The sequence below is a fragment of the Chenopodium album genome, chromosome 5 (genome assembly GCF_948465745.1).
Source record: "Chenopodium album chromosome 5, dcCheAlbu1.1, whole genome shotgun sequence".
Taxonomy (NCBI): domain Eukaryota; kingdom Viridiplantae; phylum Streptophyta; class Magnoliopsida; order Caryophyllales; family Amaranthaceae; genus Chenopodium; species Chenopodium album.
The window spans coordinates 4498128-4512600 of NC_137838.1; the positions used below are offsets into that span (position 1 = coordinate 4498128).

The window sequence follows — 14473 nt, forward strand, 5'->3', positions numbered from 1 at the left end:
TCTTCTAAGCTAATTGCCTCAACTTTTGTATGTGATCATTCTTAATTTGTCTCTCACCTCTCCAAAGGCAATTGACCATTTTTCATAAATGATTTTTCTAAAGTAACTTCTTTCTCTCTTAATATAATTGACTTGATTTTCTTAAGTGAACTTTTGAGTCGTCTCTTTTTCTCTCGCATTATAGTAAGCCTTTTTCTTAGCTTTCTTCTTCTTTTTGAGTGATTTTTCTTCTTAAGTGATATTCTTAAGTGGGCTCTCTTTCTTTTAAGCATTTTAGTAACTTTTTTTCTTTTTTTTAAGTGATCTTTCCCAAATTGTCTCTCTTTTATTATGTTAAGTGATCTCTTTCTTTTAACCTAATTTTTCTTATTTTCATAAGTTATCTTTTAAGTGGCTTCCCCCTCTCTCTGTTAAGTGATCTTTCTAAAGTGGTCTTTCTCAAATGAGTTTTCGTAAATGTTCTCTCTAGTAGGTCGCTTCCTAAGCTGATTGCACTGATTTTAATTTCTTAAATGGTTTTTCCTCAGTGGTCTCTCTCTCTCTCTCTCTCTCTCTCCCTCATGTAAGTAACCCTTTTTCTAAGCTAACTGTGTTTTTCAAAGCTAATTGCCTCATTTTCCTTAAGCGGTCTTTCTTAAGTGGACCCTTTCTCTCTTTCTTTCTCCCTTATAAGCTAATTGCCTTGTTTTTTGTGAATGATCTTTCTTAATTTGTCTTTCATCTCTCCAAAGCCAATTGTCCTTATTTTAAAAAATGTTTTTTCATAAATGGTCGTTTTCTCTTTTTATCTCTTAAAATAGGACATTTCATTTGTTAGTTGTCTATGATATTGCACTCGTGCTAATTAGTGTTGTAGCTTAGTTTCTTTCGATCTACTCAACTATCAATCATATAAGGATTACGTAGTTAGGTTATAATACGTTGTGTTGAGATACAAGTTTTGTATAATGAATGATATTTAAAATGAAGTTTGTGTAAATAATTATGATGCGTCAAATGTCGTTAATTGATTATGTTCTTGCGGCCTCAGGCGATCTCATATGAAATCCTTGTTTTTTTTAGTGCTTTAAGTTATCTTTCTTTCTTGCGTAAAAAAAAAAAGTTATCTTTCTTTCTTCGGTGATCTTTTTTCTTGATCGATCTTTCTATATCTTGAGTGATTTTTCTTTCTTAAGTGGTCTCTCTCACTAATGGTTTCTTTCTTCTCCTCTCTTAAGCAAATTGCCCTAAGTTTCTCACCTAAACTAATTGCCCTGATTTCTAAGTTATCTATCTTTTCTTTAGTGATCTTTCTTCTTGAGTAATTTTTTTTCTTAATTGATATTTCTTGTTCTCTCTTTCTCTCTAGCATTTTAGTATCTCTTTTTCCTAAGCTTTTTTTTTTCATAAGTAATCTTTCAAGATGCTTCCCTATTTTTGTTAAGTGATCTTTCTAAAGTGGTCTCTTTCAAATGATTTTTCATAAATGCTCTCTTTCTCAAGTGTGGATTTTTTGTAATTGATCTCTCCTATCTCTCTCTCTCTCTCTCTCTCTGTAAAGTAGGTCGCTTCCTAAGCTAATTGTAGTGATTTTAATTCTTTAAGTGGTTTTTCCTTAGTGGTCTTTCTTGCGAGCAATCTCTCTCTCTCTCTCCCTCTCTTATTTAAGTAACCCTTTTCTAAATTGATTGTGTTTTCCTAAGCTAATTGCCTCAATTTCCTTAAGTGATCTTTCTTAAGAGGATCCTTTCTCTTTCTATCTCTCTCTCTCTCTATCTTTCTTATAAGCTAATGTTCTCGATATTTGTGTATGATCTTTATTAATTTGTCTCCTACCTCTACAAAACCAATTGACCTTATTTTCAAAAATGATAATTCTTAAGTGGTTGTTTTCTCTTTTTATCTCTTAAGATAGTTGCCTTGGTTTTCTTAAGTGATCTTTTATGTACTCTCTTTTTTCTCTCGCATTTTAGTAAGTCTTTTTCCTAAACTAATCGTGTTTTCAAAAGCTAATCATCCTAATAGGTGATGGACCTTTTTTAAATTGTCACTCTCACTCATGGTTTCTTTCTCTCCCTCTCCTAAGCTAATTGCTCTAAGTTTTTTCCAAACTATTTGTTTATAATTACCCTAGTTTCTTAAGTCATCTTTCTTTCTTTAGTGATCTTTTTTCTTGAGTGATCTTTCTTTTTCTTGAGTGAGCTTTCTTTCTTAAGTGGTCTCTTTAACTAATGGTTTCTCTCTTCTCCTCTCCTAAGCTAATTGCCCTAAGTTTCTCATCTAAACTAATTACCTTGATTTCTTTTTCTTCTCGAGGGTTTTTTATGCTTAATTGTTATTTCTTAAGTGGTCTCTCTTTCTTTCTAGCATTTTAGTAACTCTTTTTCCTAACCTAATTTTTCTTATTTTCATAAGTTACCTTTCAAGTGGCTCCCCCCTCTCTCTTTGTTAAGTGATCTTTCTAAAGTGGTCTATCTCGAATGATTTTTCATAAATGTTCTCTCTTTAGTAGGTCGCTTCCTAAGCTAATTGCACTGATTTTAATTTCTTAAATTTTGTGTATGATCTTTCTTAATTGGTCTTTCATCTCTCCAAAGCCAATTGTCCTTATTTTCAATTTTCCTAAGTGGTTGTTTTCTCTTTTTATCTCTTAAAATACGACATTTAATTTGTTAGTTGTCTATGATGTTGCACTTGTGCTAATTAGTGTCGTAGCTAGTTTCTTTTTACTTAGTTATCAATCATATAAGGATTACGTAGATAGGTTATAATACGTTGTGTCGAGATTCAAGTTTTGTATAATGAAGGATATTTATAATGAAGTTTGTGTAAATAATTATGATGAGTTAAATGTTGTTAATTGATTATGTTCTTGCGGCCTTAGGTAATCTCATATGAAATCCTTGTTTTTTTAGCAGATTTCTGACTTATTTAATTATTGTAAGAATTTTGCTGGAGTAACACATCTATTAGTAATTTTTATGACACAATATTTAGTACCTGAACATCTTATAGTACTTCGTATAAAAGATTAAGTAGTCTTTCTATCACTCTTTCCGTATCCTAATAAAATAATTGTATTAATTTTCTTTTTCTAGCTAACTTTCCTGATTACCCTTTTCTTAAGTGGTCTCTTGATTGTCTTAAGTGATATTTCTTTTCTTAAGTGACCTTTATTCTTTAGTGATCTTTCTTCTTAAGTAATCTTTCTTTTCTTAAATGAGTGGTCTTTCTTCTTGAGCGGTCTTTCTTCTAAATTGTTTTTTTTCTTAAGTGGTCACATTCTCTTGATCTCTCTCTCTCTCTCTCTCTCTCTCTCTCTCACTTTCAAGTGATCTTTTATAATTAATCTCTCTATCTAATAGGTCGCTTCCTAAGCTAATTGCACTAATTTTAATTTCTTAAATGATTTTTCCTCAGTGGTCTCTCTCGATAGCGCTCTCTCTCTCTCACACACACACCATTAATTAAGTAGCCCTTTTTCTAAACTAATTGTGTTTTCCTAAGCTAATTGCCTCATTTTTCATCAGTGATCTTTCTAAAGTGGACCATTTCTCTCTCTCTTTCTCTCTTCTAAGCTAATTGCCTCGATTGTATATGATCTTTATTAACTGGTCTCTCACTTATTTAAAGCCAATTGACCTTATTTTTCAAGATGAATTTTCTTAAGTGATTTTTTTTCTCTTTTTCTCTCTTAATTAAGATAGTTGTCTTGATTTTCTTCTGTGATCTTTTATGTAGTAATTTTTTTCTCGCATTTTAGTAAGTCTTTTTCCTAAGATAATTGTGTTTTCATAAGCTAATCGTCCTAACTTTTTAAGGTGATGGACCTTTCTTAAGTTGTCTCTCTCACTTATGGTTTTTTTCTCTCCCTCTCCTAAGCTATTTGCCCTAGGTTTTTCTCCTAAACTAATTATTTATAATTGCCCTAGTTTCTTAAGTTATCTTTCTTTATTTAGTGATCTTTTTTCTTGAGTGATCTTTCTTTTTCTTGAGTGATTTTTTTTCTTAAGTGGTCTCTCTCACTAATAGTTTCTTTCTTTTCCTCTCCTAAGCTAATTGCCCTAAGTTTCTCACTAAACTAATTGTCCTAACTTCTAAGTTATCTTTTTTTAGTGATCTTTCTTCTTGAGTGATTTTTTTTTCTTAATTGATTTCTCTTAAGTGGCCTTTCTTTCTTTGTAGCATTTTAGTAACTCTTTTTCAATTCCTAAGCTAATTTTTCTTATTTTCATAGGTAATCTTTCAAGTGGCTTCCTTCTTTTTGTTAAGTGATTTTTCTAAAGTGGTCTCTATCAAATGATATTTCGTAAATTCTCTCTCATTGTCTCTCTCTCCCTCAAGTGATCTTTCGTAATTGATCTCTCTCTCTCTCTCTCTCTCTAGTAGGTTGCTTCCTAAGCTAATTGCAATGATTTTAATTTCTTAAGTGGTTTTTTCTCAGTGGTCTCTCTCTCTCTCTCTCTCTCTCTCTCTCTCTCTCTCTCTCTCTCTCTCTCTCTCTTTCTCTCTCTCTCTCTTGTGTTTAAGTAACCCTTTTTCTAAGCTAATTGTGTTATCCTAAGCTAGTTGCCTCAGTTTGCTTAAGTGATATTTCTTAAGTGGACCCTTTCTCTCTCTCCCTCTATCTCTCTTCTAAGCTAATTGGCTTGATTTTTGTATATGATCTTTCTTAATTGGTCTCTCATCAATCTAAAAGTGATTATATCATTTGTTTTAGGGGAAGTGATTATATCATCTAGATTGTGACTATATTTTTTGGAATTGTCAAACGTTGAGTCTAAATAAATTTAGTGTAGATCGGGTCTATACAAGACTTTTTAATTTATACCTCACTAACAATTATTTTAATAAATTCAACTAACCTTTCTAAAATCAAAGTTAAACATTATTTTATATATTTAAACACGGATGGAGTATATGTTATGAACAAAACTTTGATGAGATAAATAAATAAATCAAGAGTCAATCAGTTAACCAAAACTGAATGTTATGCTTTGTGTATGGACCAATAATTGACTTTTGTATATAGACTAAGAAAATAGCAAAACGTGAAAACTCAAATATAGTGAGATAATTTATTGTAATATAAATTCATGGAAAGCCTAACCCCAAAATTAATGAACAAAACAAGCACTAATCTCAAGATATCCAACTATTGGCTATTGCATTATAAACCTAAAATTGTTTTTGTAAAAAAAAAAAAAAAAAAAAAAAAAAAAAAAAAAAAAAAAAAAAAAAAAAGAATCAAGATATCATTGGAGTGCAACTAAATGGAACATATTATGACATTTTTAAATAGATCTCCTTTAATACTACGTAGCATATAATGAAAGTGTCAAACAAATCTTTCATCGTGGAGTACATTAGATACAATTACAATTTCGTCATCGCTAGATTGGAAATTCATCATCAAATTCTATAAGTTCTTAATCCGTCTTTCCTTAAGCTACTCGAATACTTGTTTCTCAATTAAAAAAAAAAAAAAAGAAAAAGCTACTCGAATACTTAAGTCTTTATCCTATTACCTATTACACGACCATGGAGAATGATTTGTCAGATGAAACTTTCTGAACTTTGTATACCTGTCCAATTGAACTATTTCCCTAATCTCTGTCACAACTGCTCCAGCATAGTCCATATTTGCCTATTTTTGTTCCTTGTCTTGGCTTATGAGTGCAGATATTTGTACCTTCAGCTCTAGTTCTTGGTCACATAGCTCATCAGCCTGCATATGGCAGTTTGTAAAACTGTTTAGCGAGAACATTACATATCACTGACAAAGCATGAAAAGTCAAGCATTTTGCTGCACTATGTACTAAGAGAGTGGAAGTATCTACAAGTCTACTACTCAAAGTAATAGACCAGCCCACATAAGAAGGAAATCAAGCTTCATACAGTTCATAGTCCACCATAGCAAACAAACAAATAAACCTGACATTAACTCACCTGACCCAACCAGACCCCCCCTCTCCCTCTCTCTCATCTTCACTTCCAAATTCCCTGTCCTTCCCCCCTTTCACTACATTTCCTTATTCCCTTCTTATTACTTTAGTTTTACATGCTTCACTACCCTCTCTAATTCTCTCTCTTTCATCTTTATTTCCATACTTTTTCCCTCACCCCAACAGTTGCATTTCCTCAATTAGATAATTCCAAAAGCCACTCAAGTAAATTTACTTCAACTCACAAAAAAAAAGAAACGAATGATTTTAATAAGAAATAACAACATTATATTTTGAGAATGGGTTTTAATATTATTCGCTTCTATTTTATCATGCTTAAATTGAGACATACAAGGCAAAAAATTGTTCTTTTTTAAAAGAAAAAATAATTAAAAAAAACGTTTGTGTGCCTGCTTTAACTTGTAGTCTAGGTGTGATTATATTTATGTGTGTGATTTTGTATTTGTCTCTGTAGCTAGAGGGATGTTACATGTAGTTCATATTGTCTCTTGAATTCTTTTGGCCAGCTAATCTAATGCGAAGTAATCAATATAGTACTGCTGGTTTGTTGTGCAATTGTTGATTTGCTGTTTAATGATGACGAAACAGATATTAGCAGTCTAACATTACAATTGGCAACAGCAGAAGGATGAAACAGATGCTTAGCAGGAAATCAAAGATAAGATTGTTGCAAAGTGATTGTAATGCTTTTGTTATTTTGGTAACCTACCTTTCAAAGGTTCTTTTGTAATGTCCACCTATTCACGGAATAACTTTATCATTGTTTGTGACACGTATTTCTGCACAGAAGTTCAGGTACTTTCAGGATTTGACAGTGAGATTAAGATGCCTCAAAGAAAAGAACAAAGGAAATTACCTGATTGTTTGATTTTCAAAAATCAATCCCTTTAATAGAAATTGAATCCTGTGTATCCAGGTGTTCGTGGCGATAGCTCTTCCACTCCTATACGAGCACTGGAGCAGCTCAAACTTTTCCTTATTCTGCCTTGACTGCGAGACTCAACCTCAGCCAAAAAGACGCTGTAAATTGGCTTATGATCCGAGAACCTTGATTTACCGCGCACATAGGATAGTTGACGAAGGCCTTTCCCATACCATAAGATACGATCACACCTTCATGCACAACTATTTGTACTCTTGAGCCTAAAGACTCATAATTAAGTGATGATAATTCTTCAACTTTCTGTAAATTAAGAGATATAAGAGAAAAAGCTAATAAGGACAACTTAAGAAGATAATCCCTCAATGTCAAATTTAAAATCTTCAACATTTAATAGAATTTTTCCAGAGCGTGATTCGTCTAATTAATGAGTGTCTAAGTTCATCCAACTATCAAAATTTCACAAACAAGGCATCTCAAACTTTTTGTGAGCTAAAAGGTAATATACACTGCTTCTAGGCTTTTATACATGTACAATAACCTAAATACATGTACAACCCCTACATTTCCTTTAGCTTCTCAATTCCGTTGACAAAAAGTAAATGCACTTTGCTTTCCATGAAATCATGGGATGTGTTAAGAGAATGTACAACACTACAACATCAAGTTAGAGGTAACAAATTGCATAAAATGAGTGCAAAAAAAATTCTTACAGTACCTCTCCATCTGCAAGTAAATCTGAGATGTCTCTGTTCATCAAATCTTATCTCAAGCACTTCTTCAAGCCATACCCGTTCTGCAATTTCTCTATCATTATACTTTGGTGGCTGCAATCACAAAGAACCCTTTCTGAGAAACCTTCGAAAGATAAGTGTGATTCAAAGAAAATCATGTGTTACCAAAGCAAGATGCTTTTAGAATCTAAAACTAATTCTTGATGTAAAACACTACACTCTTGAAAATAAAAATGACGTTCATGCTTTTTAACTTCAACCAAAGGCAAAACTAAAACTGATTTTTTCTTTTTTTTTTTAAACCCACGGACCATCTTCTCACAAAGGACAATATATAGTGCTTTTTTATACATCTTGATAAGGATTTGCATCAGGAAGCTTCTCAAGGTTTAATTTTGATTCTTTCTTTTGGTTTAATTTCACAAACAGACAATATCCTCTGAATTGTCTAAACATCCTCATATTGGCCTGAAAGGACAATAGCAACAGCAATAGGAAAGGTATATCTGCTATATTCCTGCAAAATAACAAAAATAGAATTTCAGAAAACAAAAGTAAAGCGCACTAAGAGTGCATTTGTTCACGTAAGAACCATTAATAAATTCAGCATCACACTATCTCAAGAAAGAGTACAAAGACTAAAGATGATATGTGCATGTAAGGACCTTTCACAACTTGAGTAATACATTATCACACAATCCCAAGTATTCATATTATAAAAGCACAATAAAGGTATGAAACTCTAATCTCACATAAAAGAATGTAAAGTTCTATGTAAAGAGCGAATAACTAAGCATCTCAACTCTTAACACGCAATCTAGAAAACAAAAGTGAACAAAATCTGTAGAGGAAATGGGAAAGCAAGAAGATTTGCAATTAGTTTCACTTGAATTTCCCATAAGCATACATTTTTCAAATAACAGTTTGTTAGCCTCTTGACCCTATCAGAAGGTTCAAAGAAACCTTTCTACCGAAACATGAAGAAAAGTTTTTTTACAGAAGGTTAATGCTCAGCTACATATACGGACTTTGCTACTACAATATCCAAACCCAAGTCTGATTGATTTCACTTCAATTTCAGAAAAAGAACAATTATGGCAGGAGAACCCCTTCATATCATTGTGACATTGTCATATTTGAACACCACCCAAAAATGTGCCCAACCGAAAACCCTAACCCTAAATCACCAAAGATCGAAAATTTAAGTTAAAAAATAAAGATCAATTTCCAGAATTAAACCAAAAGAATTTCAAATAACAACCAATCGATTTTGAAACCAAACAGCAAAGTTATCTTTTTATTATACCTTAATCCCACTTCCCAAAACTTGAGCAGAAGCTGCAAGAAGAGATTAAATTGATGTTGTTTTGATTTAAAACCAAACAACAGATTAATCTTTTTAAAATTAAAACCTTAACCGTACTTCCCAACACTTGAGCAAACCAAACAGTGGATTAATCTTTTTTAAAACCTTAATCCCACTTCCCAAAACTTGAGCAAAAGCTGTAAAAGAGAAACACTCTTACATAGCATGCAAAACAATAGACCTACGGATACCATAAAAAGGAACAAACAATTTAGTCCTCCCAAATCCATTTTTCCAATAACTGAATTGCCGGAAATCCCACAAAGGTGCATAAATTAATAGCTAAACAAACAAATAACTGAAAGCATAAATTAATCAGCTAAACAAACAAATAACTGAAATTGATTGCCACCCTTTAATTCACTAATCACTTACATGGAACATAATCAGCTAAATGTGCAATACTATGTTCTAAGGCCAAACTGAATAATACCTTAGAAGTGAAAACCAACAACTGCACCATGAGCATCGAATTAATGCATCTGCAATCAGAAACAATGGGGAATTAGCCTTACATTCATGCAAATTGCAAATTAGACTTTTAAAAAATAAAAAATCCAGATCATAGAAAAAGGGGGAGAATTTCAAGTAACCAAAATTGGCGGTGCTAAATTGCCAACTCAATAAGCAAAAACCACAAATTGACTATACTAACAATTAAGGCCTTTTCCCACGTTTCCGACCGATAATGGGGGAAGAAAGTGCTTCCATGGGAATCTCATAAGAACGTGAATGGGAAAATTCCCAAGTCATTTGTACACAAGTCTAATCAGTGCTACTTGGCAAGTTGGCATCTATATTGTTCTTCAGAGTTGGATGCAGATTTCGTATGATATTATAATAGGATTGCTACATTAACCCGAGTCCAATCTTGGCATATACTAATTATATATGCATCAAGGCCAACATATACTAACTAAACAGAACAATTTTCATTTGACTTAATATTATTCATCCTTAATAAATCAAGAAGTTAGGCCAATTCCACACAAATACAAATCCCCAAACACAACAACAAAAACTTCAAATTTTATATTAACAAATGCAACAACAAAATTTTCAATTCGTGGTATACCTTGAACAGAAATTAGAGCTAGGAAGCGACATGCGATAGGAAAAAATTGATTCGAACACAAACCCTAAAATTTAGATTATTATTCACTGATTTGAACAAATAAACCCACAAAAAAAAACCAAAAATTATATGAACAAATAAACCCACACAAATGGAAATTAAATTGAAGAAATAAACCAACACAAATCAAAAGTAATTTGACCCTTAACAATAGATACTGATTTGCACAAACCTAACCATTTAAACCTGCACAGATGGAACGACATTCTCGAGGTTAGAAATCACCGAAAATTCTCGTGATTTTCTTTAATCGTCGGAATTCGATTAATTGACTGAAAATGATCGAATTTGATTTCTTTGCTGCAAAAAAAAAAAAAAAAAAAAAAAAAAAAAAAAAAAAAAAAAAAAAAAAAAAAACCAATTTACAAAAATTGGAATTGATAGTGAAATTTGAAATGAGGAGGGCTTTGATTTTACAGAAGAATGACGATCATAATTGAACCTGGGTAAGATTAGAGAGGAGAGAGAAAGATGATGAAGAAGCTAATTTAGCAGAGAATTGGAAGGGTCAGTGAATTGGCAGCAATGATGCACATGGTTTTTTTGAGGGCAAATCAGTCACAGCACTGTAGATAAGGAAATGGTAGAACAAATATAGGGGCAAATTGGTCAGTACACTGTTCATAAGGAAACCCATTTTTTTTAGTGTTGGTGCTTTTATAGGGTAAGGATATATATATATATATATATATATATATATATATATATATATATATATATATATATATATATATATATATATATATATATATATATATATATATATATATATATATCATTCTTGGCACTGTTTATAAGTTGAGAAAATCTTCTAAATTACTCTCAATATATCAAATCTTCTAAATTACTCTCAATTTACAAGTCATGTTGGGTTTTATTTGATTCATTTTAATGAGTTATTTATTAATATCCAATTGTTATAGAAGTATATTTTTATTTTATTTTTCTAATATTCAAATATAGATATTTATGGTTAGAATAATGTATTGATAGTATAATGAAAATGGGTAGAACATTTATGATATAAGAGAGTACATGTCAAAATTATTGTGCATAGTGGAGGAGTATATTAAACAACTAGTTTAAGTCCCGTGCAACGCATGGTTTTTACTTAACCGAATTATGAATTACAATGTTAATTTAACAATAATTTTTTATAAAACAAATCAGCATTTTAATTGAAACAAATACTTGAATTTCTTTTCAAAGAAAAAAAAAACTTAAATTTTATATTATATTGTTAGCAAAAGTTATTGATTATTAAACATTAAAAAAAACACAAATTCAATGATTATAGGGTTTTATATGAGAATGAAATTTATGTTAATTATAACCTGTGCAATGTAATTATATAGCCTATATGTCCTTATTTTGTTGGCATGTTTTGACAGACACAATATTTTATAGCATATTATAACTGGCACAATGTTTATACAAATTTAATTGACCTATTTTTATTGACAATTAATAATCAAGGTTTTTTTTTTTTAATTTTTGTTTTATATTTATATTTCTAGTTATTGAATTTTAGTGTTATTATTATAAAGTAATCAATAAATACATAGTAAAAGCTATAGTGTCAATCCTTATTGAAGCAAAAAAACTTTTGAAGAAAAAATACAATGACAAAGAATGAAGTATGGAGTAGTACATTATTCTAATACATAACCTTATATGTTTGTTTATCATAGAAAAGTACCTATTATAAATATTTTGAAAGATATGCAAATAGAATATATTTCGTACATAGTTGCCAAATTGATATTAAATATTATAGGATATATAAATTAATATTAATGAAGATTTTGTACAAAAAGAAAAGAAAAAAAAAAGGAAAGAAAAAAGGGTGGGAAATTTTTTAATCAGAACATAACAAGTGTAATGTCAGATTCGCTTTTAGTATTATGTAATTGATTGATTGATTGATTGATTTGTACAAGGTTTATTTACTACCCGGAAAAATAGACATTTGGCAATATTAGTGATGAACATTGAAGAAAAGAAAAGAAAGAGTGGGATTTGATTAGGTGGTTTTTTTTTTTTTTTTTTTTTTTTTTTGGCCTAAAATAATTTCAATATATTTAATCAACGAGAAATGATGTATTATGATTAGGGATGTTAGCATGGCAGGCCAAGTAGGAGACATGCACATTAGGTCTCGGTGGCAAGTATTGCGGCGGAGATGGGGTTAAAGATCATACCCAATACTAGCACTATCAAAAGTTGACCCGACTCGAATTACCGACTCAAACGCGATTATTAACCGACCCATCTAAACCCGAAAAAATGATGACCCAAACCCTACCTGATCCGACCTGAAACCAACCCTAGACCCGAGTTGACCCGAGTATGTGAGACCCGAACCCAAACATGAACTGACCTGGAGATGACCCGACCCGAATGTAACACGTAAATTATTGACCTGAATCGAACCCGACTTGAACCGAAATTGACCCAAACCCGTTTTAACCCGTCAAAACCCTAATTTAACTCGTCAAAACCCGAATTTAACCCGACTTGTTACTAACCTAACCTGAATTCAACCTGACCCGTTCCTAACCCGACTCGAATTTAACCCAACTTGTTACAAACCCGAGCCAAAATCAACCCGACTTGTTATTGACATGACCTGAATTTTACCAGACCTATAACTATCCCGACCCAAAAATTCAACATGATCTGTTACTAACCCGACTCGAAATCAACGCGACTTGTTATCGACCCGACCTAAATTCAACCCAAATTGTTCCTGACCCGATTTCAAAACACCTTAAATGTAATTTAGACCACCTTATTATTGTTGATCAAAGCATTTTGTCTAGGGAGACCAAGTCGATCCAGGCCAGCAAAAGAAGGGAGCATCATCCTCAAATTTAAGAGTTAAATATAGTATATATATTTGTTGTACGGTCAAAGGAGATAATTATCTTCCCAAATTATATACTATAATTCCCTAATATATTTCCATGTATATTATAGTCAAAGGAAATAATTATCTTATAAAAATGATAATTATCTATTCATATTTAGTTGAACCCGAATATGACCTCACTTGGAAATGACCCGACCTGATTGTAACCTGCAAATTATTGAGTTGAACATTACCCGACTTGAATCCGAGAATGACCCGACTTGAAAATGACCCAACTTGATTATAACCTCCAAATTATGGACTTGAACCGAACCCGACTTGAACCAGAGAATGACTTGACTTGAAAATGACCCGACCTGATTATAACACGCAAATAATTAACTTGAACCGAATCCGACTCAAACTCGAGAATGACCCGACCTGAATATAACCCACAAATTATTGACTTGAACCGAACTCGACTCAAACCCGAGAATTACCCTAACCTGTTTTAACCCGTGAAAACCCGAATTAAACCCGACCTATTGTTCACCCGAACCGAAGATAACCCGACCTGTATTTAACCCAAATCAAACCCTATAAGAAGTATGACCCGACATGACCCGACTAAAGCATGACCCAACCCAAAACCGACTTGCATAGGTTATGGAATTAATCCGAACTGACCCGACCCACTCTTACCGACCCAAACCCAACCCGTTTACTCAAATTGACAGCTCTACCCGAAACCTCCAAAATTTCTCAAAAAGTGTGGATATTATTCTACAATTTTGGAATTTTTTGACTTTTTTTCGCCCGGAAATAAAATTTGCCGAATTGTTTACCATGGTCCCTAATACCCTCCGGGAGTCCAATTGGGTGGATGGAACCATCCAATTTGTCTTTAATCGGCCAATTTTCGGTACACAACTTGCACCGATTTCATTAAGTCAAGCCTACCACGAACATTTATGAAAACATTTAAAGATTATATATGATTCCAACGACATTATATGACCTCGAGAAGTATTCCCAAAAATCTCAAGGTTTTTCGACACTGTGCCCAAAGACCTCCAAAATTTCTCAAAAAGCGTGGAATCGTGGATATGAGCCTTCAATTTAGGAATTTTGGGACTTTTTTTTGCCTGTAAATAAATTTTGCCGAAATTTTTACCATGGTCCGTAATACCCTCCAGTAGTCCAATTGGGTGGCTTAAACGGTCTAATTTACTTTTAAACGACCAATTTACCGGTTTACAACTTGCACCGATTTCATTAACTCAAGCCTACAACGAACATTTATGACAACATATAATGATCATATATGGATCAAAACGGCATTATATGACCCCGAGATGTATCCGCTACAATCTCAATGCTTTTCGACACCGGGCCCCGAAACATTCGAAAATTCTCAAAAAGCGTGGATATTAGCCTTCAATTTTTGAATTTTTTTCTCCCAGAAATAAAAATTGTCGAAATGTTTACCATGGTCCCTAATATACTCCAAGAGTCCAATTGGGTGGATAGAACCATCCAATTTGCCTTTAAATGTCCAATTT

The 14473-nt window shown here is 32.3% G+C and overlaps 1 long non-coding RNA gene across 1 annotated transcript; it reads right to left on the reverse strand.

The window, feature by feature from the left end:
* Positions 1–4738: 4738 nt before the first annotated feature.
* LOC145630127 (uncharacterized) lies at positions 4739–8325 on the reverse strand. The gene is made up of 4 exons (XR_014112011.1): positions 7544–8325; positions 6802–7128; positions 6655–6724; positions 4739–5707 (listed from the first exon to the last, which is right to left on the reverse strand). It is a non-coding gene; the product is annotated as an uncharacterized LOC145630127 (long non-coding RNA).
* Between the last annotated feature and the right edge of the window lie 6148 nt (positions 8326–14473).